Here is a 25,591-nt window from a genome sequence, read left to right as displayed (position 1 = left end):
GCTACATGCACATAGCTCTAATGTCACTACACAACTCCTTTCATTAAAATAAAACCATGATTGAAGGTTTCACAGATCTTCCAAAACCTTGGACCTTCAAAATATCAGAAATCAGCTCTTGAAATCATCCTTAGCACTGCCATAATTGAAAGCTTCACTGCTTGGGTGGAGCCATCTTTCCAGGTCTCCCACGGGTAGCAGCACTGCTGTTTAGAAAGAGAAAAGCTGTGTACTGATCTGCGAAAGCAGGGCCATTCTGCATTAAGGCTCTGGACTAACATTTGGAAGACGAAACCCCACCAATTAACACTTGCATCAGACCTCTTCAGCAACTTGGTCTCATACATTCACCTCACCTTCCATCTGCAAAGTAAAGATAAGGATCTTCTCCAAGTGCTTGGCTTGCTTAGTACCAAAACACTGCGGGTGAGACTTGCACTTTCCTTTGCATTTCCCCAGGGTCCAATCTAACAATACTGGAGGTAGTACTAACTATCGTAATACGAGACAACTATTGGTATCACAACAGATTTATGATCACTCAAGTTCCTGGACTTGATGAGGCTCATGTTGCCAAAGATAACTATGCCAAACCTAGCACTTGCAACTGCAAGTGCATTTTTGTCAACCTTTTTAGCTTTCATCTGTGCATATTTACAAGCCCTGAATCTGAAGTTCAAATAAATCCAATAATTCACTCAAACCCACCAGGATTTGAAAACATTAGGCAAGTGTCAAGATGTCATTGAGCTTGTTCTGCAGAAAAGAGTGCTTTATAGTTTCAGAAAGAAATAGACAAGGGAGCTATTTAACGAGATGGTGGCATATTGAAACATGGATAGATAAGTAATTAATAGCTACCTTCTCTAAGTGAAAATTTTTCTGAGTGAAAAATCAGTTTATATGAAAAACTACAAGTCAATTGCTGCCATTTTTGGGTGGATAAGAACTGTCATGCACATTAGCATCTCCATTGCCATGAAAGATTTTACTCCTTTAAACAACTCACAAAGACCTTCACATAAAACAGCATGTGGGAAGCAAGGAACTAACAGAAGGAGACACCAAAGAAATGTTGACATTCGTAACTAGAATTCTAATGAAAAATGTTATCAGGAATCCATGAAAACAGGAGAGAACTTCTGCCACGAGAAGCTGAAGCTAAGGCAACAGGTTCATTTTAGTCCCTTAGGAGCAAGAGTAATTGCACTGTTCATAGGTGCTGTCATTAGCATACAGAATATTGGCCAAATAACCTCTTTATATTAGTAACCCAAAACATTCTCCTATTAAAAAGGTCCAATATTCAACTAGCAGATCACCTGATTCAGAACCCTCTTAACTCTGATGTGCAGATTTCTTTACCAAATTTCTATACAGCTTCAAGTGGAACATATGGCACCTTAAAGTAACCAAAACAGAAGAGTGGAAAAACAGTCATGCTCCAAGAAACAGGAAGCATAAACCCATTAATTAAGCATTTAATTCTTTTTATCCCTCATGGCTGTCTTCACAGTTTAAAGTCTCTCTCGGCAATCAACCAATTTTGGGATTCACTGCTGTCATGCCAATCGTGGCAGTACTTCAGCTAAAAAGGCACTGTCAAATATAATGAAGTTTTCCTTCAGCTTGTACCCACACTGGTGCTGCGTACAGCACACATGCTGCCTGGTGATGGAAGGTGGGGGATAGGGCTTTACCAGCCCTAGTTCCCAAGGACTGCACACCAGTCCTAAGTGGCAAAGGCACAACTGAATCACAGTGATGGCTGAGACTACATGCCATAGAAACCATCTCACACCCTCCCATACAATGTACAAATAGCATCCAATGGGCTTTGAAACATATTTGAGAATTTTCAATTGTTTTCTTGCATTTTCTTTCCAACTTTCCTATTTTCTTTTCCAACCTGTACGTGCCTCGGATTGAGGCATGGTATAAACATGGAAAAATTTCCCAGCACTTCACAGTTACTGTTCAACCTCTCCCTTCAATCCATGGATACCATTCTCTGTCCTTCACCCTGGGATGCTGTGCACAGAGCATGGGGAAGGACAGAGCAGAGGGATTCCCCTTTGGAAAGGAGAAAATATGCCTCTCTAATTGGTATTTTTGTTTCTAATAGTTTGTTCTCACACTGGTCCTACTGGAACTGGTGTTGGCAGAGACCGAACAGTAGGCCGGGGCTTATAAGGCTTTGCAATACATAATAATAGTCACCGACATAATGAGCTGTGCGTTTGTATCTGCTGACTCAGGCGAAGAAGGCAGGACTGATGTCCTGAATGTAAACTGCTTTTAAAATGCACGTTTGACTGCCTCACCTGAATTATCCCTGCTTTCTCCACCCCTGGTAAGCTCTGGCCCAGCAGACGACGCTCCTGAGTGGCTGGTGGCAGCAGCCACCTGAAGCCGGTCAATCAGGCTGCCACCGGCTCCCTGGGCAGGGGCTGTCACCATGCGTTCACCCAAGCACGTAGCGCAGCAGGACCCTGACCTACTCGGCCTCTAGGCATCACTGCAACATAAATGATGATAAGCCAAATACCAAAGAAGGGCAAATATTCAATCCTGGAACAATGGCATGCTTTACAGCAAATGCCCTGCAGCCCAGAGCATGAAATAGAAATTTATATGACAAAAACTTCACGACGTGAAACTGTGCATCAAAAAACCAGCAAGCTGCACTGTTTGGCATCTCGGTTTTCAACCTTTGTCAAGTCCAAATAGCTCAAATACAAATCTGTAATATCACTCTCTGAATAACAGCTATTTTAAACCAATTTTGGCAGCCACTAAGAGTAGCAACCAGGATGCCAGCTGTACGGTTTCTTGCCTCCTTCTCCTGGCTCCAACTGGCCAGCTGCGGCAAGAGAACACCCGCCTGCTCTGCTTGGGAAGCTCTGATGCCTTCACCTTCCTTCAGACCAAGCGTGCTGGGTTCCTGCAGTGAGGAGAGCCTGCCTTTGCCACTCCAAGGACAGATGAAGAATATCACCAATAAAAATCAGAATCTTCAAAGTTACAAAAGTTCCCTTTCCATAAAAAAAAAAAGCCATAGACAGAGAATACCTGATAATGAGCTGCAAAGTCCTTTTTTATAGGCACTCGCTTGAGATGACCCACATAACTCATCCACTTTGCCACTTAACATTTCTAAACTTACTGCAGCGTAAAAGCTTTTACAACCATGCACGATCATGTCACATTTTTTGCTTCATATATAAAAGCTCCTAGTGTATTTTTCATTTTTCAGCACAAATTAACATCTCCACACAAATACGTGGACTGTGATATCCATTTACGAATGTCTGAACATCTAACATCTGCTGATCCTGGTCACTTCTGTGCTCCTCTTTACCTTTGCCACCAGCCTCCCCTGAAATATCTGAGCATGTTTCAGCTTTCCAAACACCAGCCAACTCAGAACTTCAGCTGGAGCACAACTGGCCATTTAGCAGAGCTTCCTTTCACTGGATCTCCAGGCTACACAAAGCTGCCATCCCAGCTTCCTACCTGGGAATGCACGATGGGAGGGCAAGGTTAAGCCTCGTGACCACAGAGCACAGGCTACAACGCATTAAACTAAATACAATAAAATATAAATAAAAATAAGGAAAAGTCCGCAGTAAGTAAATTCCCTTTTTCCAATGCACACTGCAGGAACATATGTATCTGCAGAAGGGATTAGTGTACTGCATCTGTGTTAGATGGAGGGAGGGGGAGAGGTCAAGTCAAGAAATTTGGGAATCAAAAGCAGGAATATCTGACATGGAGATGGCACTGCAGAAAAGAGGGAGGGAATGTTTTTGCACAACCATGGCAAAGCCTGCAGGGACAGGAACATGCAGGGGAAGCAGTGGGGGTGGGAAGGGATGCTGTTCAGATGGCATTGCTGGCAGAGCGTGAGGTCAGTCAAAGGAGGTCATGTCATTCCTGCAGAAAACCCTGCCGGAATTATCCTACTGGGCAAGAGCCATCAACCTCAAAGAAAGAGTGCAATGCACAGGCTCAGTCAACCTAAGCGACCCAGGACTCAGGCTATGGAAAAACAAATCCCAGGAAGCAAGGCCATTCCTGACAAACTGGACACAGATAGACTGCAGCTGCTGAAACACATAACTGGAGTGACATAATATTAGAACATATTTTTATGCTTACTAAGACAACAACAAACCAAAGCCTGAAGCCGTATTTTGGGCACGCTAGCTCAAACTATCTTTAGACAGGAAAAGTGTGTGCGTACAGATGTTCCAGCACGCATGGAGAGCAGAGAGCTGGAAAAGTGCTCGCTCACTTCCGAGCCTTATAAAAAACGCCTGTTGTAAATAAGGGTGGGAATAAATACACCAGGCAATGCCAAATCAAAATAAAAAAAAATAAAAGCAGGCAAGAAGCCAGTAGTTTGTCTGGGACTGGTGAGGTTTAATGGCTGCATACCCCATAACCCTCCCCGCTTCACTCTCCCAATGGATGTTTTCAGGTGTTACCCACCCCTGTGGTCCCCCGCTATGTTTTACTCCTCCTGCTAGTTCTTTCATCCAGCTTTCTATCTCACTTTCACAGATGCTCTCTTGGAAGCATGATTGAAGCTATAAATTCATGTCTACACATCTGTAACAAAAATAGTTTTTCTAAAAGCTATTCTTCTTCCCTATCGATAGTGACACAAATGATATAGAGTCACTGGCAAATCAGGGGTCTCGCTGCAGCTTTAAACACCGACCAAGACAGAGAGCAATGCTCTGTCTCACAAGGAAAACAGAAATAATGGAACTTTTTTTTAATATATATATATGAAACTGTTATTCTTGGAATCATTTCTGTTTGTGAAGAACTGAGAAATACAAGAAATGCCCTCAAAGCTCTTGTTCCATGTAACAACTATTATTTTTTAAAGTAAAACATAATTATCACCTCGTTCCAGAAAAAACCTCGGAGTCCATCAGTGAGAGGGCAGATCTAATTTACCACGATCGCTGGTCAGCTTGTAGTAGTAGAAAGATGAGGGCAGCTACCACATGAAGCATGATTTAAACCTCCCTTGGAAAAAAACCCTATATAAATAGGGCATAGAAGACTGGGATGCTTCCATGTTAGGTTATGACTGAATCCTGTTTTTAGCCAAAAGACCTTAACGTGGTGTGGTAAGGAGCTGAGTTAAACCTCAGGCCCAGAAGGCCCTGCACCTGGGGGGCTTTCTGCCACAGAGAGGACTCCTCTGCTGCAGCCCACAGACCTGAGATCCAGGCACAGCAAGGATGGGGTCCCCACACATGTCATGCACACGTCTAGCCGCATTTTTCCTTGTGCCCCCCAGATGTAAGGAAATCCCTGGTGCCATGACCAAAGCAAGCAATGCTTGCAAGGTCTCTATAGGTGACCCAAGCGTACTAACGGTACAAAAGACCCTGCTCATCTTGCAACCTCCAAATCTTTCTTAATCCCAAGCTTGAGGCAAAGCAAAAATCCCAAATCTTGTAGAAGTGACTGTTCCTACAAGCAGTGCTTGCACAAGACAACTGTGATTTGCATGGAGGTGCATCTCCTTTGGGCTCGACTTGATTTGCCTTTATGGCAAATAAATTAGCCACAGGCAATTATTGGGTTAATATTGGCACAGCAAATTCCAGGCATGAAGACATGGGAGAAAGAGCACAGCTCTGGGTGATGGAGACAGGCCACCAGCCTGCTGGCGGCAGGGTGACGGGGGAACCAGATAAAGGAAAACAAAAATGCGTCAACAGGAGCAAAGAGAGATAGCAAAGAGACTAGGATTAAAAAAAAGAGCCAAAGGAGGGAAGCTTGGCAGATAGGGACAGGGCTTGCGGAGGAAGCTCTATATGGTATTTTTAAAACAAGGGCAGGGAAGCAGAGGCAGAATTTAGTGATGGACCTGGAAGGGACTGGTCCACCCTGGCAAGTGCCTCCGCCTCCAGGACAGCCTGGGAGCTTTCCTAAGCTCCTCTTCTCTATGTGCACCCACCACAACAAAGCTCTGCTTGCAATGGGTGCATGGTGCCACTGCTACTACAGCGTGACAGCAGATTTCCCATCCCATGTAAGAGGACGTCCATAATTCTAGTGCTGCAATGGTACTTGCCATGATTTTTGTTACCGTTTTCATATTTAGCAAAGCCACTACTGTTTTTATTGAAATTCACACACACACATGGTGCTTAGAGAGAGAGGGGAGAAAATAGAAGCTGAATTGAAAGTTCAGCTTCTTTCAACTGCATTTGTTAGTAGGTTCATCATCATTTTTTGACAGAATAATCTTTCTATGGTGAATTATTTGCACTGGAAAAAATAGGCGACCAATAAATTGCTGGATATAATTTGTGCCTTAAATAATAAAGCAATTAATGGCATTTTAGCAGGAACACATTCTTCTCTCCAGAAGTAAAATCCTTATTTCATCTCATCTAAATTGCTTGGTCAGCTTCAAATGAGTGCACTATAAATCTCCTTCCCATACTGCTACTGTTATCTATGATAAAGGGAAGAGACAGAAGGTAATCCTGTGTTCTGTATTCACTGACACATCATTTTCATGCTACACTACACTGTAATTTATTTCTAATGGGATAAACCTCTTGTAGTCTTCCTGCATTGTTCAGCCACACACACATCCCCAGCCAGTACCAAGATTGCGGGACTGGCAGGTGCAACATCCAGGGACCACGCTCGGTGGAATTAGGATGTCTGCTGCACATTTAAGCAGTGCTACAGCTGTGAAAATAAACAGCTAGACTGTATAATTAAGGTATGCTTTTATTCCTTCCCACCCACTGCCTCCTGGAAGCAAGTCAGTCAAAGAATACAACACACTTTTCAGTACTTCTAATTGCCAACTAAACTTTCAATTTTGCATCTAATCCACTTGAGACAATCCAAAAAGACAGGCGGAGCCGGGAGAGATTAAAGGACGTGGAAGCCAACTGAACTGAGAAGTCCTTAGAGTCTTAGCCATAACAGAGATATTGGTTCATACAAAGGAAAATATCTTTAAAGCTCTTTCTGCTGTCCTGATCAAGAAGAATACAAGAAATAAGTAAGCCAACCTATGAAAATCAAGCTGGGCTCTAAAGCACTACATGTATTATTTTTGTTTACAAACAACATTTTCATAGCATTTAAGAGAATGAGAAGATGATGATAAAACCTGTGGCTTTAAGTTTATAAAAGTCTTCTTCAAACTGAAGAAGTCTGGACTTTGGGCCAAATTGAGGATCCAGTCATTCTTGATGCAATCCTGAAACGGCTAGGTGCAAACAGAAAGCTACCTATAACGTTCCTGCAGAAATGAATATATTTTTAGAAAACATACACGTTTATTTGTAAAACATTTTGCTCTGTTAAAATGTGCAAGACTACCACAGAATGCTATCTGCTGCCAGTTAATAAACAACATTATCAAGCACCACACTTAAAGAGACAAGAAGCTCAGTACTACTATGCCTTTTATGTCTGTCTCTTGACTTCAGCTGATTGCTATACTCACATACAGAGTGCACCTTACAAAGCAAAATATTATCTAATTAGCTGTCTACTACTTATCTAACTACTTTTACGGCCCCATCACTCCAGCAGTTTACAACAGGCTTAATCTCATCTGATTCAGACGCAAGGTAGAAACTTGCAGCTGAGACAATCATCTCTTCAGATTTCCTCTCCCATTGATGCATAGTGACAGTACCTTCCAGGGCACGTGTCGTACCATTTCAGGTATCCATCTTTGAGAAGGTGAACAAACCCCTTCCCTGACTACAGAAGGGACTAAGAGCTCCGCTGTGGCCACCTGCACCTGGAACCCTTGCTCTAAGGGGGCTGGCAGCAGGAGAGCTGGGTCTGGTCTCCTGGGCCAAGGTGGCTCACAGCCGCATTTCAGCAGCTTTGCCATCCCCAGCTGGACTGGGGTGCTCAGTGTGCCCCAAGCCCCCGAGCAGGATAGCAACAGCAACAGCAAGTCTGCAGAGAAAGAGCAGAAGAAATCTAACGCTGGGCACTGGCAGCACAGTTGCAGCTGCCTGACACTGCTTCTCGGTGCAGGTTATGAATCTGCCCTGTTAGCTCTGGTTTACCAACAGTTCGTGCTTCAAAAATTTGATAAAATACCCCAAAGGCTAACTCCTGCTGAACTCCATCCCCGCTGCCACGACCAATTTGTACTACAACTTTGTTCTAAGGACATATCTGCAACCACTTATGGAAAGGGCCCAAATGACTTGATTCAGCCTAGTTAGGTAGGTGGTGCTGCTTATGTCCACATCGGGTCATGAGGGAAGAGAAGCGGTCTCAAGAAGTCTGGCTACCAGTTTAACAGGGTTTCCAGCTGAGATCCTGCAAGTGAACCTCCCTGCAGAAACTGCTGAGCAGCCTTGCCAGACGCTCCTGTGGCTCCATGGAGCACTGGCTGGGGAAGCTCTCAGGCATCTGGAGCTGCCCCCCAGCAAGCCCCCAGTTCTCATAACTGGCCTCTGCTGCATCCCAATCTACCTATGGGGTTCAGTGCCAACCCGTATTCTCACATCTGCTGATGTCAAGATTTCAAATACAGCAGGTCCTGTGCTCCATTTAGGCTCTTCTTGTCCAAAACTCCCTCTTAAATGCAATCCAGATGAGCTCCTTGGCGCGGATAGCACACGCAGTGACTGCCCTTGCTGTTTGCAGGCCCATTTAGCAGACTGTTTTCAAAATGGAGCAGAATCATTTTAGTTAGACTGCCTTTCATCGTGGTTGGAAAGTGGCTCCTCAATCACGTTCCCAAGCTCAGACCCTGGTTTCTGAGCATCTCTGGAGAGGGAGGGCAGCATAACTCACACCACCAACAACACAGGAAAATGCTGTGTCTTTACATAGCTGCTTGTGACACCTACCAGTTTTTGCAAGGAAAACGCATGACTTTGCTCTCGGCTGGCAAAAAGATGACTGTACTTTGTCATCCAGTGGCTCTAGACACTAAGGGTGGTGTCATGTAAAGCGGGTGGGTCTGTCCGCACCTACTGCCACAGCTCGCCCTGCTGCAGGGGGGCTCCGCTGCAGGGAAAAGAGCTGGCAGAAAGCAAACCCTCGAAAGCGATGCTCAGCCACAGGCTTCTCGTTGCCAGGAGCCTCAGTTATTCTACATGGCTACTGAGAAAGACGGCTGGAGGAAGAACTGGAAGGGCTAAACCTGGCCTTCCTGAAGATTGTGGTAAATGGTAATAAATGCCCTTGAGGCATGTGCAAGTAAAACGACAAGATTAAATCCGTGAGGAAGACGTTGGGATTCTCAATGGGAACAACTCCATAGCAGAAAGCTTGGGTTTGGGTGCTGGAACCGCCTCCCCAGGCACAGGGCTGGGATCTTCCCACCTCAGCCTTTTAAAGCTAGGCTGGATGAGAAAGAATAGGAGGTTGGCAGGGAGAGTGTGAGCAGATGATCAAATAAGCCTTTTCCGCCTTATATTTCTAACTCTCTGAAAAATCAGCTTCTCATCCAACAGGCTGGTGACACTGCCACTAGGAATAAAAATGATGGCTATTTACCCCAGTGTAGATGTCAAAAGAGGAGCAGCAGAGGTGAGGCAGCACAACTGGCCTAGCAAGAGGGGTGCAAACTGCTTCAACCCTGATGCACAAGAAGGTGGTAAGCTGCAGTGATAAAAGCAGGGAGAATGAACATGGTCTGATAACTTTTCTATGAAAGCAGAGTTTGCATAAAGGAACCAGTTATAAAGAACAAACAATTGAAGTGCTATTTGTACACATGAAGAAAGGATGAAAAAAGAGTGTGGGATGTTATTTTTGTCCCCATGTTCTAAAAAGTGGTCTAAAACTCAGTAACCTAAACATTTTTTTACTGTAGTAACTGCCATAATCTAAAACACCAGATGAAAAAACCACAAAACTGCATTAAGCCAAACATGCAAGGACCCATAAATGAGGAAGATAAGGGGTAGCATTCACTTCTGAAGATGATCTGTAGCTACAGCTACATCATCTTAGGTCACTTTTAAATAAAGCTACAAGCAACATCTTTACTCCCAGTGCAGTGTGCAAAACACGTGCTTTTTTCCTATTTCCACAGCAACCTGCCTCACCCTACTAGCCCCTGCGGGCAGCTGTGAAACCAGAAAAAGTAGCATACTGTCCACTGTTCCTAATTAAAATCCCATAGTCTTGTGGTCAGAGAGCTGTGGAGAACTGGCAGGGTCGCGTGAGTTGCTTGAGGTCAGACAGAAAAAGCACACTAGACCAGAGATGACAGATCTCTTGGCTCATATGTGCAATGCAACACTTCGCAGCCGGGGACAGAAAAGCAGTCACTGGGAAGCTCTGGTTCCTCTCAGTAAACTAACCTTAAATAGTCTAAATTTTCAAAGGAGAAAACACCACATAAGCCCCCCTTCAAGTGAACCAAGAGTAACTTTTTCCCCCAAAGCCTTCTTGCACCCACAGATGTTGCTCTAGAAGCCAATGCGGCTCCACCGTCTACACCAATCTTTAGCTGCTCTCGGCAATTTTCTGTATCACTGAGTGCCAGTAAGCATTCACACTCCCAAGTAGTATCTGGTCTGACCATGTGCGTGTTCCTCCAGCTGCTCAAGAGCCCATCTGCTCGGACAGGCTTGCTGGCTTCACTCTCAGCACACGACCCAAGTGTTTCTATCACTTACCCCGGAGAACTTGGGGGACACACTGGTGACAAAGTGACAGATCTTTGCATTTGTGACAAATTCACTCCGTCTGTTACCTAGTATTTTCCCCAGGTATTTACTTCTGGAGGCATGAGGCGTCTGTGCCTTTGGTGAGTTTCCAACACTCACATCCACATGTTAAAATGGAAATAACATCTGAGTGGAAGACTCCTAGTTTGGTCTTTACATTTGTATTTTCAATGACTAATTTTGTTTAAGTTGGTAAACGCAGCTGTTGCCTTGCCAGTTGGTGACATTTCCTTTTGGACTTCCCCGCTGGTTGGTGTGTTTCTGCCAAGACATGTAAATTGACTCATTCCTTGTATTCCTTTGCCTTTTTATATAACGCTTCAGTTGGGATTTACTGAAGGTCTCCTGAGATTTGTTTTCCTAAGTAATTATTGGCCCTGCAACACCAGACAGTCTTTACTTACATGTTTTCTGAATTGTCACTTAAGCATCCCATGCTCAAGATGCCGGATCTAACTGATGCTGTACTTTTTCTCATGGTGACTTGGTCATGTCAACATCAAGTCAACAGCAACCGTGAAGAGGTGACAGAAACCATGTCTGGTTTACACCAGCATTATCCACAATGAACCATTCACACAGCTCTCCACTGCGGTGGTTCAAGCCTGTCAAGACTTTGCAAATATTATAAATACATACCTGAAAAGAGTAGATGAATTTCCTGAAAAAAGTAATAAAAATACCCTCCCCAAGAACCCAAACAACTGCATTAGACTAGAGGCAGGTAATCTGCCTCAAGTCAGGGAGCAGAAGCTATCCAGAAGTCTGGCCATTCCTTTATCTCCTGAATTGAAATGGCTGAAGCTGTAAGAGAAACAGTATCACTGAAAGGAACAGAACTTCTCTTCAGCTGTTGCAATTGCTTATATCACCTTTCTAGGATACTTTAACTAGAATGTAATTTCTCCATCAGTCAGATTATTACTTTTTCCATATTCCCATATTTCTTGAAGAACTCAACAACTATTCATGCGATCATTTTTCAGCAACAGTCTCTACCTGCAGCTTCTCAAAATTTTTTTTTAGTGAGTTTTTCACATTCACCTTTGTGTTGCGAGACAGCATGTCTAAGCTGGCATTTTCAGTTCCTTTGGCAAAGTCATAGTGCTCCTCCCATCATCGTCCTTCTTTTCCTGTCACTAAACGGTTTCCACTTGTTAACCTCTGACACACCCACTGGGTGGTTGACACCTTACCTGTTGAGCTGATGCAGACAATAGCAAAGGGGATAGCTTTTTCAGGAACTACATCAGCTTCCTGGGCAAGGCTTATCCTTCTTGTCTTGGGGCCCTCTACTCTTGTTCTGAAAGCCACTTTCCTGCTGCTTTTGCTGGATGCTTTCAAATGTCTGGTGTTGGCTTTGGTATTTCCATCCTTGGAATGCCCACTATTCGGACTTGCCTAGCTGAAAACCAGTTACATTTTTGCAACTTATACCTTGTTCATTTGGTAGTAAAAACGAAGGAAACACCTCTCATTAATTCTCCTGTAGACTTTTTTTTTTCTTTTTGGTTCTATCACAGAAATGAAGAATCACTTCTACTGCACGTGGACATCTGCTGAAGATATGCACTGTGTTTGCCTCCAATACACTCAGACCACAACAATTCCACCAGCTGCTCTGGGGACATATTTACACCATGCCCACGCATCACCAAGAGCCTTGAGAGCAGGCAGAGCTCTGCCAGGCTCCGTGTTACTGCTTTGGAGACAGAAGATGATGCTTGGCCATTGATTCCTCCATTCTGTTACCGTTCCTAACCCTGAGAAAGAAGTCTCCCCATTAGTAAGCAGATGTCAGGCTGAGGAATTTGGTCCAAATCTCCTGATAGCTCTTATCTCATCATAGTAGTTGTCTGTTGGTAACACTGTGTAATTGTCATTTCATGTACTGTGTTTGAAATCTAGTTCAGAGCAATTGACCGCTAATTGGTTCCCAGTCTATAAGCTATTTTTCTGCCTTGGAAGTCATCATTAATGCTACTCCCTCTGAGTTATAATCACCTTGCTTCATGAATATATTATAGCTTTGTTTTCATTCTTAGATTGCTCTTCATCAATTCCTGGTCACAGACATTTTGCTTACTCAAAGGATTTTACTTAATGTATTCGTCCATCTCTTTCACCTGCACCTCTCTGGTTGTTGCAGCCTTTCTTCCAGTGTTCCAGAAACCTAGTTTCAGTAGCTGTTTTTTTTTCCCGAAACTTCCCTTGAAGCACTTCTCAGAGGCTTGCCTGGCTCATGGTTTTCACCAAAGGAGGTTGTATCGCTTCACCCAAGACAGAATCTGTTACTTACCTGGTACACACTTTGCGGAAACAGCTATCTCACCATCTTCCTCTAATTTCCCTCTTTTCCAAGGACAGATTTTTGCATGCAGCTGAACCCCAAACACAGAGTGTCGTATTACTGCTTTTCAGCTCAACCGTGTCGTTTGGCCACTTTGGTTTGGGTCATGAGACTCTACAACCTCGCCCTCAGTGAGTTCGGTTGCACCCTTGTTTTGGTCGTTGGGTTAGGTGGTACCCATGCACCGCTAACCGCTAAGGGAACACAGCAGTTTTCCTGTCACCTACGTTCTACTTGATAAGGATGCTGCAAGATGAAGAGATTGCAGAGTACTCACATTTTACAGTAACAGCAGCCATTTCAATACCTGGCTTAAAAAAGAAACCACATCTTATACCTCAGAAGCAGCTGCATTCGGTCTCCAGAGCTGCTGTGAATTGTTCATACCTTCTCCAGCACGACATTTTGCATTGCCTCCCTCCCTCATCCCCAGCACACTAATATGTTAGCAGTTATCACCACCTGAATCTTACGCAGGTTCACATTAGGACTCCCTAAATACAGTGAAACACAGAAACTTAACACCTACCAGAGCTGGGAGAAAAAAAATTCAGAAAATTTTTTTTTGGCTACAGAACTAGCTCATATTCTTCTATACTTATGGTGCTATTTGGTTCAGCAGATGGAGAATGAAAAGGAAGGTCCCTTTTGCCAAAAATTTATACTACCTCACGTGAGAGACGTTATCTACACTTGGGCTCCATGTGACGAAGTCATTCTAGACCTGACAGTGGGTAAACTGTAAGGGAAGAGCAGACTTTGCACTTGGATGGCCAAGCCACAGACCTGACATACTAACATTCAAAAGTCAGGATTCAAGAGAGAGACAAAATGGGCCAGCAGTACTGGAAAGAACAGTAATGTGTCATTGCAAAAAGCCCAGTCCTTCAGGGAGACAGCTCCACAGAGGGGAGAAATTTAACCCAGAGCACCAGTACCTAGAACTTGCTAACTTACTTTTTCATAGTAGAACTGGGAGAGGTACCTATCAATCAAACAAGAGATGTAGAAGCTAGATGAAATCGGGGTCTTATAAGCTGCTCTGTAAATCTGCAGGATGGTCAATGGAATAGGTCAGTGCACTGTCTCACTAGTGGTGCATCCTTGGCAGCAGTCAGATTAGTGAATGGGGCGGGAGACAGGGTGGGGAGAGTGGAGAAGAGAAAAACAGTTCAGGTTTAAAAAAGTCTTCTGGTTAAAAAATGAGACAAAAAATGCTGTTATCTGAGATATTCAGAAACCAGTGTCAACCTTTTAATCTTGCCAAATCAAGACAGAAGATACAAACATGGAAGACAAAGAAGAGATGTCCAGAAGAACATAAAAACCAGATGACTTAACGATATTTGCAGATAACCAGCTCTCAAGTAGTATAAATACAGACTGAGCAGGTGCAACCAATGTATAGCTTGCCTTAAAAAAGACAAACCATCCACATTTCACCTCTTCTTGTTAACACATTGTAACAAACAGCCATGTAAAGGCTAAAGCAAACAAGGGACCCAGGTTGTGACAAAAACCTTCGCGTATAACCCTGAGCAACTTCTTTGTGCCTCAGCTTACACATACATAAAAGCTGTGTATACTTCAATAGGTGTCTGTAAGATGGGTTTAATTAAAATTTGGTGGTTAAACTACTGTCCAGTATAAAACTCTGAGAAAAGTTAAGTAATTTTGCCATTTGCGGTTAACTGATACATAATTTCTCCCCAGAAAACACAGGTTTTTTCCAAAACACAAAGAGCATTAAAAGTGCCTTGTGTTTCTGAAAGTGACTCTTGAATCCACTTGTTCAAACTCAGACTTTAAAATGCCATAAGCAACGTCCTAGACCTTCTGAAATGCGAACCATCACGCTGCAGAGTTATGCTCCAAGCGGATATTCTCCAAGCAAGCGGATACAGGACATGGCCAGTACCTGTCTGTGCTAACTCCCCACCAAGTCTCCAGGAGAGAACTTCCAATGTACTTTTCTTCTAGAGAAGGTCAGGTGTCAGAGTAAACATAGGTGTCACAAAAGTCTGTAGCTATTAGGTCTCAGATGAAGAAAAGAGGAAGTTGAAGGAAGTCTGAAATAACTATTTTGATTTGCAAGAGAACAGCTATCTCCTGTTGCCCCAAGTAATTACAATACTGCTTCATTTGCTTTGATTATGAATATCTTGTGATGCCTAACTTTCTTTGCTTGACCTCATAATGGCTAGATGACAAATCTGTGCATGACTGTCCTGCAGTTTCATTTCTACCTCTTGACAATTAGCCCTCTTTGACAGAGCATATTTTAATATTATCTGCACTTCCAGATAAGTCAGGCTGCCACCACAGTGCTCTATCAACATTGGGTTTGTTGTCGGATTTTGATTTTATTGCTTGTGAAAAAGCAGTAAATGCAGACATGGAGAGGCAAGGACTGAAGCATCAGCCCAAACAGCAATGGGACCCAATTCCTGTTCCCAAAAGCAAGCACTTGAGATACTTGGGAAGCCTGGAGAGCACACAGGGTCACCTCCTCCTTAGTTTAACTCCTCCACTTCTGTAACACTCTTGCCTTCCATTTTAGTGCTTGCTGAGCAGACAAAAGAAGAAATACTTGGGGGATGAACGCCAAGGGAAGACTTCCTTGCAGAACATTTTTGTTTCGTTCTTCATTAGCGGGTGGGCGACAGCCGTACATACCAACGTGGGTGAGCACATGGGGGTTTCATGGAAGACAGAGCGCCAACGTTCATTCCCAGGAGGCTCAGTCTCACTTACATGACGCCCACGTTCACACTGCAATCAAAACAGCACCAGCTACAGTCTTGTTGGAGCTTCTGCTTGTGGGATGCTAGTTAAAGATATCCTAATTCCCAATCCCATCTCCCATTATCCCAAGTCACAGAACCACAGAATCATCTAGGTTGGAAAAGACCTTGAAGATCATCTAGTCCAACCATTAACCTAAGTCCTCTGACAGCAGACTCAAACTCAGAATCTTTACTAGTAATGGAGAGCTTTACCAATAGCTTTACCACTAATATCATCTGCCAAGGAAGTACTTTTTGTTACGTGTTCTAAAATATATATTAGTCTGATATATTAGCCTGATTGCTTATTCCTTACCAACTTCATAAAACAGCAGCTCTAAAGAAGACCAGCAATACAAGAGCTTTTGATATTTGCAACTTGCTTACAGGACCCAAATCTAAGAGACAGCATCATTGCATTGAGAAATGACACATCAAGGTTTCCACTAGCTTCAACATTTCCCATTTCATTAAATGAAAAAGAGGGTGGAGAAAGGAGGAAACGGTATTTCTGCTCCACTTACTTGACAAATGCAAGAAACTGTGTACAGAAGAGATCATCTGACACAACCTCTCTGAATCTCGCCGAAACACACAAAGTGACATCAACCCAGGTAACTAGAATTTGCTTCCACGGTTTAGGCAAATGGTTTAAAACCCAAAAGTTTCTGGATACCTTGGCTGAATACTTCCAAATAACGAGTACCTGCATGCAATTATACTTGCCAGTAAATAGCAGGTTTCAGAATTCAGTGCCTATGTATCTACACCACTTCAGTGTTTCAACAGATTAACTCCGTATGACAACGTAGCTACAAGCCTCAGCCTGGAAGCACTTCCCTCCCCCCTCCACCTAAATCATAGTCAGAAATGCTCAGAAGGAGATTAGGGAGACAATTTTGTGAAGCACAAAGCACTGACCTAAATGTGTTCCTGTTTAAGTAGGTGAAGGTTCTAAATTTGACCGAAATGGCAACATTCGGTCCAGCCATTTGTGTTTTTCAAGATCTGTGTAAGCTTTTAAAGCCTCTCATTTCATTTAAAGCAGGTTTCACCATCTCTATAAATGTTTTCTGCTCTTAGCCTATTTTGCTATAAACACACTGACAAATTGCACATACACATATTCTGCTGAATCTAGAGAAATGAAAGGTTTTGTGCTTCACCTGCTAGCTCTGAAACAGCAACAGCTGCACGCAATGCTCTGGCTTGTGCCAGCATTTGGTAGCAGTGCTCCAGCATACAAGAGGGATGGCTGCTTCATTGAACAACATGCTCTGTAAGCTTTCACACTAGTCAAGGAGATTCCAAAATATAGGCCAGACGCATTTTTTATCTTCATCCATACAACACTGTTAAATCAATGGGATTTTCATGGATTACCAAAGGACAAAATTAGCCTATTTTAGTAATGGTAAAATGACATTAAGATTATAACCCATCTCACACTCCCAAAACGAATTACTTTCCAACTCAATGTATTGGAAGGCTCTTTCTGCCTAACAGTCATGTCAAATGAAAAAAAAACAGTTCCTTTTTTCCTTTTTTTTGTTTTCTCTCTTTTAGACATGATATATTTTAAAATTGAAAGAACGAATCACTTCATTTTCTTCAAGGAGTGAAAAAGCAGCACAGGTTGCTATGCTGTTTGGTTAGAAACACCAAACTGGGGAGGCTGCTGCCAGCTCACTGAACCCTGAGCTATGACATCACAGCTGGCCATGATGCAATTCCTTTCAGAAGACTGAGATCTCTTATATACCAGTGAGGTTGCTGCTCTTCTCAACTGCTCCTGAGATTCTCACACGTGAATGACAGCGCCTGTATGGGAACATTCAGATAAAATGTCACCGAGGTTTTGAAATGATAACCAGAAAACACACTGTGGTATTAGTTCTGATAACATAAAAGCTTGAATTTTAGTTTTTGCTAGCCTCTACCGGGCTGAATTTCCCAGAATGAAGTAACTGGTGTCTCAAAATCATCTGAAAACAGTTTTGTTGTTCTCACACTAAAGCTCTACATCCCCCCCCTGCTGAGAACTCCATAAAATAGCTATCTTAGAGCAACTCACACGTTTGTTTTAAAGGGATCCAAATATAAAATGGGCTGAAGGATACCAAGGACAATGCAGAGAAACACACTTCACACACGTCGGGGACACAGCTGCTTTGGTATCGCATAAGAAATCACCAGCTACCAAAGGACCCGTGGCAGGTGCCCATCTGTACACTGCTTCTGGTGCGTGGCCGCCGCAAGCCAACTCAGCCCAGCTTAGCCTACAGCTAAAGCAGGTTACTCCATTTTTAGCTGCTGACAAATGAAGGGGTCATTTGCTTTTAATGCAGTGAAGATTACTAAGGGCAACAAGTTATTAAGACAGAGCCCATGTGGACACTTGCTCAACAGTCGCCCCTTCAAATATTTGGCCTCTAATGTTGGTCCAGGGCCATACCTGCAGCTGCAGCAAAGCCTGGGGCAGCTCAGGCTGGGGGGAGTCCCAGTGTGGGTCCGCACACAGCTTAGCGATCCCAGGGTGGGCAACTCTGACAGCATCCCAAGCTGAACCCCTGGCTGTCGGACATCAGGACTGATGATTTTCACAGCATCTTCCTCCAGAAGGTAGTTTATTCAGGCTGCTTTGTTGCAAGCTGCTCGCATCCATCACTCCCTGCACCCTCAGCAATGCAGGGCTGGTTTACAGACTCTGTCCTAGGGACCAAATCTCAGCAGGGCTGCATGCGTGCACTACAGTTTAAGTACTCTGGGACCGCTCAGAGTGAAACGTATAAAATGCTAATGTATTACTAGACTCCTACAATATTTTTAAATAGCATCTCCGGTATATGGAACTATTTTACAAGCAAGTCAGTGTTCTATGACACCAAAGATTTTTATTTTATCTTTTGAAGTTTAAGTATCACAGAAAAGTGGGTGTTGATAGGATCTGCCAGCAGCACAAACAAAATGTAGGAATCCAGACTAGAAATGAAACAATCTCTCCACAACGGGGAAATTAAGGCAAAACAATGGAAAAAAATCCACAATATACAGCAGCTTAAAAGTATCGAACAAGCAAGTAGAACAAAGATTTCAAAGCACATTTGGACATGCCCTTCTTCAAGCAACATGTCAAAACCACTACTTCTCCTCCTCTTCTCCTTGACAGACGGTCTGACTGGGCCCAAAGCCACACCACCAAGCTGTGATCCTGGCAAAACCCACAAGGTAAATAAAGTTGGGCACAAAGTGCAACTGGATAGGAGGCATGTGAGTGCTGAAGGATGAGATGCCGGCGATTTAGCAAGCAGCACAAACTGCTCTGAAACAATGCTTCAGCGCAATGCCCAGAGTGCTCTGGAGGTAAATGCTACATAGCCAGGGCTGTATACATCTCCAGTTGAGGCCCTCATGAGTTTAAAAGGTTAAATGCTTCAAATTTCCTGGGCAAATCCCAATTCTGTTCATTTTTCTTCAAGCTACTAAAAAAACCTCAAAACCCAACAAACCCTCAATTATCCAGTTAACATTTAATGATTTTTTTTTTCTTCTGTGCTGTTAGTGTGGCATCAAGATCCAAGAAAGTGCTACCATGCTCTTTTGCAAGACAGGATGTATTTCACGAGTACCAAACCACCTATGTGTGTGCTTTGTAAGAGCAGCTGATTTGCTCAGAGCTAAAAAACACCAAGGAGATGCCAAGTTGCATTATTTGGGCATTTTCTTTTGTTTTAGCATTGTGTAACGGAACCATCTGCATGAGACCCAATCAATAATCAAAGCCAGCCCTAGCCAGATGACAAATCTCTCTGCTTCTGCAGGTTTAAATGTCAAATTACCGATGCCATTTGAATTCTGGTTTGCTTTTAACTTCAGATCAAAGCTAACATAGCTGGGAAGACAATGCTTTCCATCCTCTGCCTTCGCCCCCTCCGTGCTGCTCTGAAATAATCTGTCTCCAAGCCAGAAGTCTAAATGGGAGTGTAGGGCGAGTTCAAAACAGAGAAGGCTGATGGGAGTCTACTGCCAATTCCGCTCTGCAGTCACAGCTTGCTCCCACAGCTCCACTAGCTGCCTGCAATCAAGGGTGGCCGACTCAGTCCTGTTTGCCGTCCAGGTTTAATAGGTTCAGCTAGTTAATGAGCAATGGCTAGATTGCATTCCAAGACTTCACATCATTCACAAAGCAATTAAGTGTACACTTCTTGGTCTCCTCCAGGAGCCCGAGAGGAGTGCCTCATTCTCACTGCAGACCGCAATTTTCAAAACTGAATAGCGCGACACAGTGGGAAACCATCAAAATATTCACCTTCTTTAAGTATTAAGCCAACTGCATGGCTCCTTTTCCACAAGCCTCTGAAGGGCTCCCTTACCTGTACACACCTGGATTATAGATCACTCTTGCCAGATGAAACTAAGAGCTGTAAACCACTGGGAAGTGTCTCAGTGAGCTGCTGACAAAGCAGGCTAGGGAGCCATTGTGTTAACGAAACAAAAGATATTTAATTTGAAAGCTACTACAAAGGCATGGGTACTTTTTACATGTATACTTTTTACACATTCCAAGCGAGGACAGCAAAGCACCTGGCAAGCAACAAAACACTTATCCCCAGATTTACAAAGCTCAGAAGATAAGTGACTTGAGCCCTCTGCCATCCTTCACAAAACTGGGGCCAGACCCCCAGAGGATGAGGCTACCTCCAAGGGCAGAGCTGGGGAAAAGCAAGCATTTTCTTTTTCACTCATACATGCCCATTCACCCCCCATGCTCTTGCACAACTTTACTGCTGTTAATGTATGTACTGTTACTGCTTCAATGCCCCTTCCAAATGTGTGTCAAGCTCTTGCTTCCCAGGCAAAGACTCTAGTGTTATGGGGTGGTGACTTCTCCAGCAGTGCAAAGGATCCTCAGCCTCAAGTAGTTGATTTGCAGTTGAACCAAAGCTGGATCCTCAACATACTCTGAAAGGACAACTCCTTATGTGTGTGGGCTGTCTTTTCCAGGCTGTGCAGCTGAACCCCAGGGAGAAAGGAGTTCTGCTGGCAAAAATCTGGTTTTTTCTCTCCGTGAAAGGACTGAAAAAACATGCTGCTTCTATCTCACACCAAACATTAAGAGACATGATCACAGAGCTAGTGAGTAGATGGCAGCCACATCTAGAGAACAAGGAAAGAGAGATGCTTGGCATACATTCTCTCCTCATCCCATGTACAGCACTCACAAAAGCCTGGATACTTACCGGTTTATAGTATCACTACTAAAAAGAAAAATAAAATCCCCAAACACTCAAGATCCTTTCACAACCTGTTTCTGTAAAACCAGAAATCAAATAAATCTATGTTGGACAAAGGGGTCTTATGAATTTTTAAGAATCAGATTACCCAATCACTAAACCCACATCGATTCAGTACCTCTGAGTGAAGACACACAGAAGCATCCACTATCTAAACTGGAGATGAGTTTAAGGAAAAAAAAAAAAAAAATAACCTTTCACTCACTTTACCAAAAACCTCATCACTAAAAAAAGACTTACACAGTAACACAGACTGGTTGTTTTACTTTAAATGCAAAACCTTGGTATGGAAAGGAAGCACAGCTGAAGGGTTATATAAGTTTTTTCTTCTATTATTCTCCATTTCCTTCGTGCATGCCAGTCAAAACTGTAAAATACTTGTGGGAGAAATGCAGAAGGCACGGTTTCACATTCCAGAAGATCTACTTCCATGTGCTGCGTACAAGCCAGGCGACCACCCAGGAAAAGTCGGGCAAACACAATTTGGCCCACCAGTGCTGCAGTCCTGCACTAGCAGCCCTTCTCCATCAATGCTTTGCCCTGTATTTGCTATGAGAGGTAACCACCAAGCCTTGAGAGCAGCCAAGCCTGCGGCAAGATCACCTCTACGCCTCCTCCGTAACAATCCTAACGAGCAGCCCTGCATTTTCTCCTCTTGAGCAGCTGTGCCAAGCTGAGAGGCAGTGCTAAAACAGTTTGAATACACCATTCACAAGAAAAAAAGGGAAAGAAGTAGATAATCTTAATACAGAAGCCTGTAATATTAACAGCTCTTTACTTCTCAAACCCTTCCATCCCCTGTCCCTTTTCCATCCAATCACAATACTTTCGCCCCAATTTTAGTGAGGAAAGAAGAGCAAAGGTGGGTCATCTGTAGTCTTGGGAAAGGGTATGACCAGCTATTTCCTCTCCTTAGAGCCCATGACTATGTTATTTTCTTTTCATACGTTTATCACAGAAAGATTTGGTAACTGTTTCAGAGTCACTAAAAAGGAATCAGTCTCTTGGAGGCCAAGCTGGTTGAGAAACTTTGCTGGCTGGAGCAACAGAAGCAGGCATGACTTGCCTTTAACAAAGCAGAAGGCATTTGTTTTTAGTTAACTGGGTAAAGGGCAGTAAAACTCAGCCAAGTATTTATTCATTGGACTGGAGTGCCTGCAGCAAGAGGAGGGCGAGACGTGGTAAGGTTTCTGTAATCGCAACCTTGGAAAGGAGGTAAGTGAACTTTGGTTTCACTGTTGGAATAAGATAGCGCAGAAAGCCTGTGGTATGTGATGTAGAAACGTTGATTTATAACAGGGATGTCTGGGGGGAGGTGTTGGGGGGAAACCAAAAAAAGGTCTTTAGAGCTTTCTCAAGATGATACCTTTTCTACATCTGTTGGCCATTACTTTCTGCCAGTTCAAGATAGTCGAGAACATGAGGAGGTAACAAACTGCTAGTGAGATTTTTGCTTTGCTAGAATGATGCTTTCATTTCAGCAGTGAGGAATGCTGATGTACCCTGAGTGTCACTGAAGCATACCACTCTGATCTCTCCAGCAGGAACACCAATTAAATTTAACAAGAGTAGCAAGTATTAACTGAGCCTCTCCTAGTCTTGACCCAAACTTACACCCAGCGGGTGTTACTACTGGACTATTACTACTTCAGTACATGCTAATTTGTGGCCCCACCAGCTGTGACTTTATTTGGCTCTCAGTCATGTCCCCCCACTCGGTCCAAGGGTAACATGCAACGGGTGGGCAATGAAAGACCCCAACTACAGATTCGTATCAACTCTGGCAAACATGACTGACTTTCAGATTATGTCAAGGAAAAAACACATGGAGGTCTTCCACCAGGAATGGTACCACCTGGGGATGCTGCAGAGCCTCGTTGGACGTGTGGCAGAGAACAAGAAACAAAAATAAAGAGGAAAAACCGGATGACCTTGCAGTGCTTAGCTGGAGCTGTCAGGCAACAGTTAATGCTAAGGAATCTTGCAATTCTGTTTATATTCTTTCACCACAAGCAGGTGTTGGGAAGCCCAGGATGGGAGGGGCATACAGATAAAAAAAGAAAGAGGAACCACTTTTTTTCTGATGTGTGTGATCTATTCAGATGAAGCTTTTTTACCGACACACTCTTTTCCTGGAATCAGCACAGACTCACAAATGTCACTCTCAGGCCCTCTGATAACCTAAACGTTTGAGGTAACGCTGTCTGTTTATGTTACCTGTTTGTGGTGGAGGATGACATGGTTTTGATGGGAGTTCTAGGGGAATTAAGCAATTTTTAACAGAGACATTATTAAAACCTCCAGGCTTTTTCAAATTTAGATTAGTTTTGCTGGGTTTTTTTGTTATTTTCATACTATTATAGTCATGTGCTGTCATGTTTACCATCGGAAAAATGAGGAATAAAGGATGGATCGCTATTGATATCCATCTTGTTTCTTCCCTTGGTCACCTTGCACACAACTGCACATACAAATTTTACACCGCTGGATTTTGTACACTGAAGTGCTTTGACCTGCAGATTTCTACCCCGTTCCTTGTCCAGCGCTGCAGCCACCTCACTCTCTCCTTTCTTCTGCAGCCCTTTGTTGCTGAATGTCAGGGTCATCAGTGGCATCGGCTGACATGATTAGTGTGGCTGACATTACACCACTGCTCTAAAGGAAGCAGGCAGAGGGCAAGGGGGAAAAAAAAAATCCCTAAAACACCCAAAACAAAACCTGCAGCCATTTTAGGCAGAAGGAATCAGGCTCAAATAGACATTAGTAACCTCACTCTTTCCAATTAAAGAGAAGGTCCTTGCACCGCAATAGACATATGTGGCATTTCAATGCACTCCCATGCTTGTAAAATCAGTACAGTTCTGCCTGTCCCAACACATATCCTGGAGGTGTGCTCCAGCTCTTGGAGATCAACGGCAGAGATTAGGGACAGGAAAAACAAAATGGTTAACACCCCCCCCCCCCCCCCCCCCAAACCAGCATCAGACAGGAGATAAAGCCTGACCTGTGATTCAGCAGATTCAAATGCTCAGTTACAACAGCCTGTGCACTACTGAAAGACAGCAGCAGTCCATTACACGTATTGATTTGCAGCACTTTGTCAGCACTAATGATGTTACCTCATTAAAAGAGATAAATGCCCTACCGTTCTACCAAAAGCATCTGCTCCTTCCTCCTTCTCGCCTGTTCTCCAGCAGGGCCCTCAGCAGCAGCACAGCGAAATCAAATCAAAACCCAACACTAAACTTGCTTAGAGCCACTTGCTAAGGTTGCATTTTTGTTATTCTTTTATTTTGATTTTTTTTATAGGGGGTTATTCTGTGTTTCCTACCAGGTATCTCTTTTCTTAACACCAAACATGCACATCAAAGGGAAACAAAGCCCTGTGAACCACCATGGCCCTCCTGCCAGCAAAGGACTTCTCAGAAAATAAACTAATGTCTATCTCAGATAATTCATTCACTGTTAGGTAAAATGATACAGGCTGCAACTTTGACAGCAACAGGTGAAGTGATAGGTAATGTGGCAATAATGACTTCTGTCTGTTAACAGTCAACGATGTGTTGCCACAGACAATGCACCAGTTTCGTTTCAAGAGATTCCTTGTTACATGCAAAGGTAGCAGTTTACCATAATGAATGTTTTATGCATTATTCCTTTGTGTATAGGGTCTCCAAAGCACACACTATTAAAGTCTATTAAACTCTCTATTTAGCAGAATTACCAATGTGTCTTTGGGGAAATGATTACAATGAAGCCGTACAGTATTTAAATTCCAGTTGTTTAACAATCTTTTCCTAATCACCAATCCAGGTATCTACATTAAAGTGCAATCAGAATTCTTCCAGCACAGCTTAAACCTGTCTATGACCTGCTTATGGAAATTCAGTTAAAAAAAGGAGTATTTCAACTTGGCATGTTTTTCATAACTAGCCTCAGACAGCTACTGCTTTAAAATAATAAGAACTCCTTCCCGATTCTCTCCACCAAGCAGAGCACTCCAGTTAAACCTGGTTACTGAAACAATTAACTATTTGCAGCCATACAGTCTGTATCAACATATCAGTATGTGCTAGATACCAGCATATTTAAGGAAAACTTGGTCAACAAGGTCCCATTCTTTACAAATGGCTTTTCTATGAGAAAGGAGCTGTCCTTGCAGACCATGGATGCAAGGACGGAGCAGGCCAAAAGCTGCTCAAACTTGGTATACGCCCAGGTCCCTCCCCTGGTCCAGCTACTAAGCTCTGAGTTGCATGCAAAATAACAGAGCAGCTACTAACTGTTGTTTGTGTCCCTCAGGCCCTTTCCCGTTTTAAAACTGCACACTACAACTATAGCTAGCTACTCACTAAATGTGCTGGTTTTCATGGCAGTGAGTCTTAAACTTGGTTCCAAATTTGTAAATGTGTGCCTGTGCCTTCTGTGATAAGAACAGATATTTTTCCA

At 43.4% G+C, this 25,591-nt stretch overlaps 1 protein-coding gene across 5 annotated transcripts in view; it reads right to left on the bottom strand.

Annotated features, from left to right (window-relative positions):
- Window positions 1-25,591, bottom strand: part of BACH2 (BTB domain and CNC homolog 2) — a 193,842-nt gene that overhangs the window by 114,140 nt on the left and 54,111 nt on the right. The window contains exon 4 of one of the 5 annotated variants that reach the window (XM_074819545.1): window positions 15,739-15,834. The exons of 3 other annotated variants lie outside the window; for them this stretch is intronic. The gene's annotated coding sequence lies outside the window, so the exon portion shown is untranslated. Of the gene's footprint in view, window positions 1-15,738; window positions 15,835-17,610; window positions 17,670-25,591 lie in introns of all 5 variants that reach the window. One more of the 5 variants, XM_074819546.1, reaches the window with a different exon arrangement.

This window comes from Strix aluco, chromosome 3, assembly GCF_031877795.1.
Source record: "Strix aluco isolate bStrAlu1 chromosome 3, bStrAlu1.hap1, whole genome shotgun sequence".
Lineage (NCBI taxonomy): Eukaryota > Metazoa > Chordata > Aves > Strigiformes > Strigidae > Strix > Strix aluco.
This window is presented reverse-complemented; position numbering and strand designations above follow the sequence as displayed.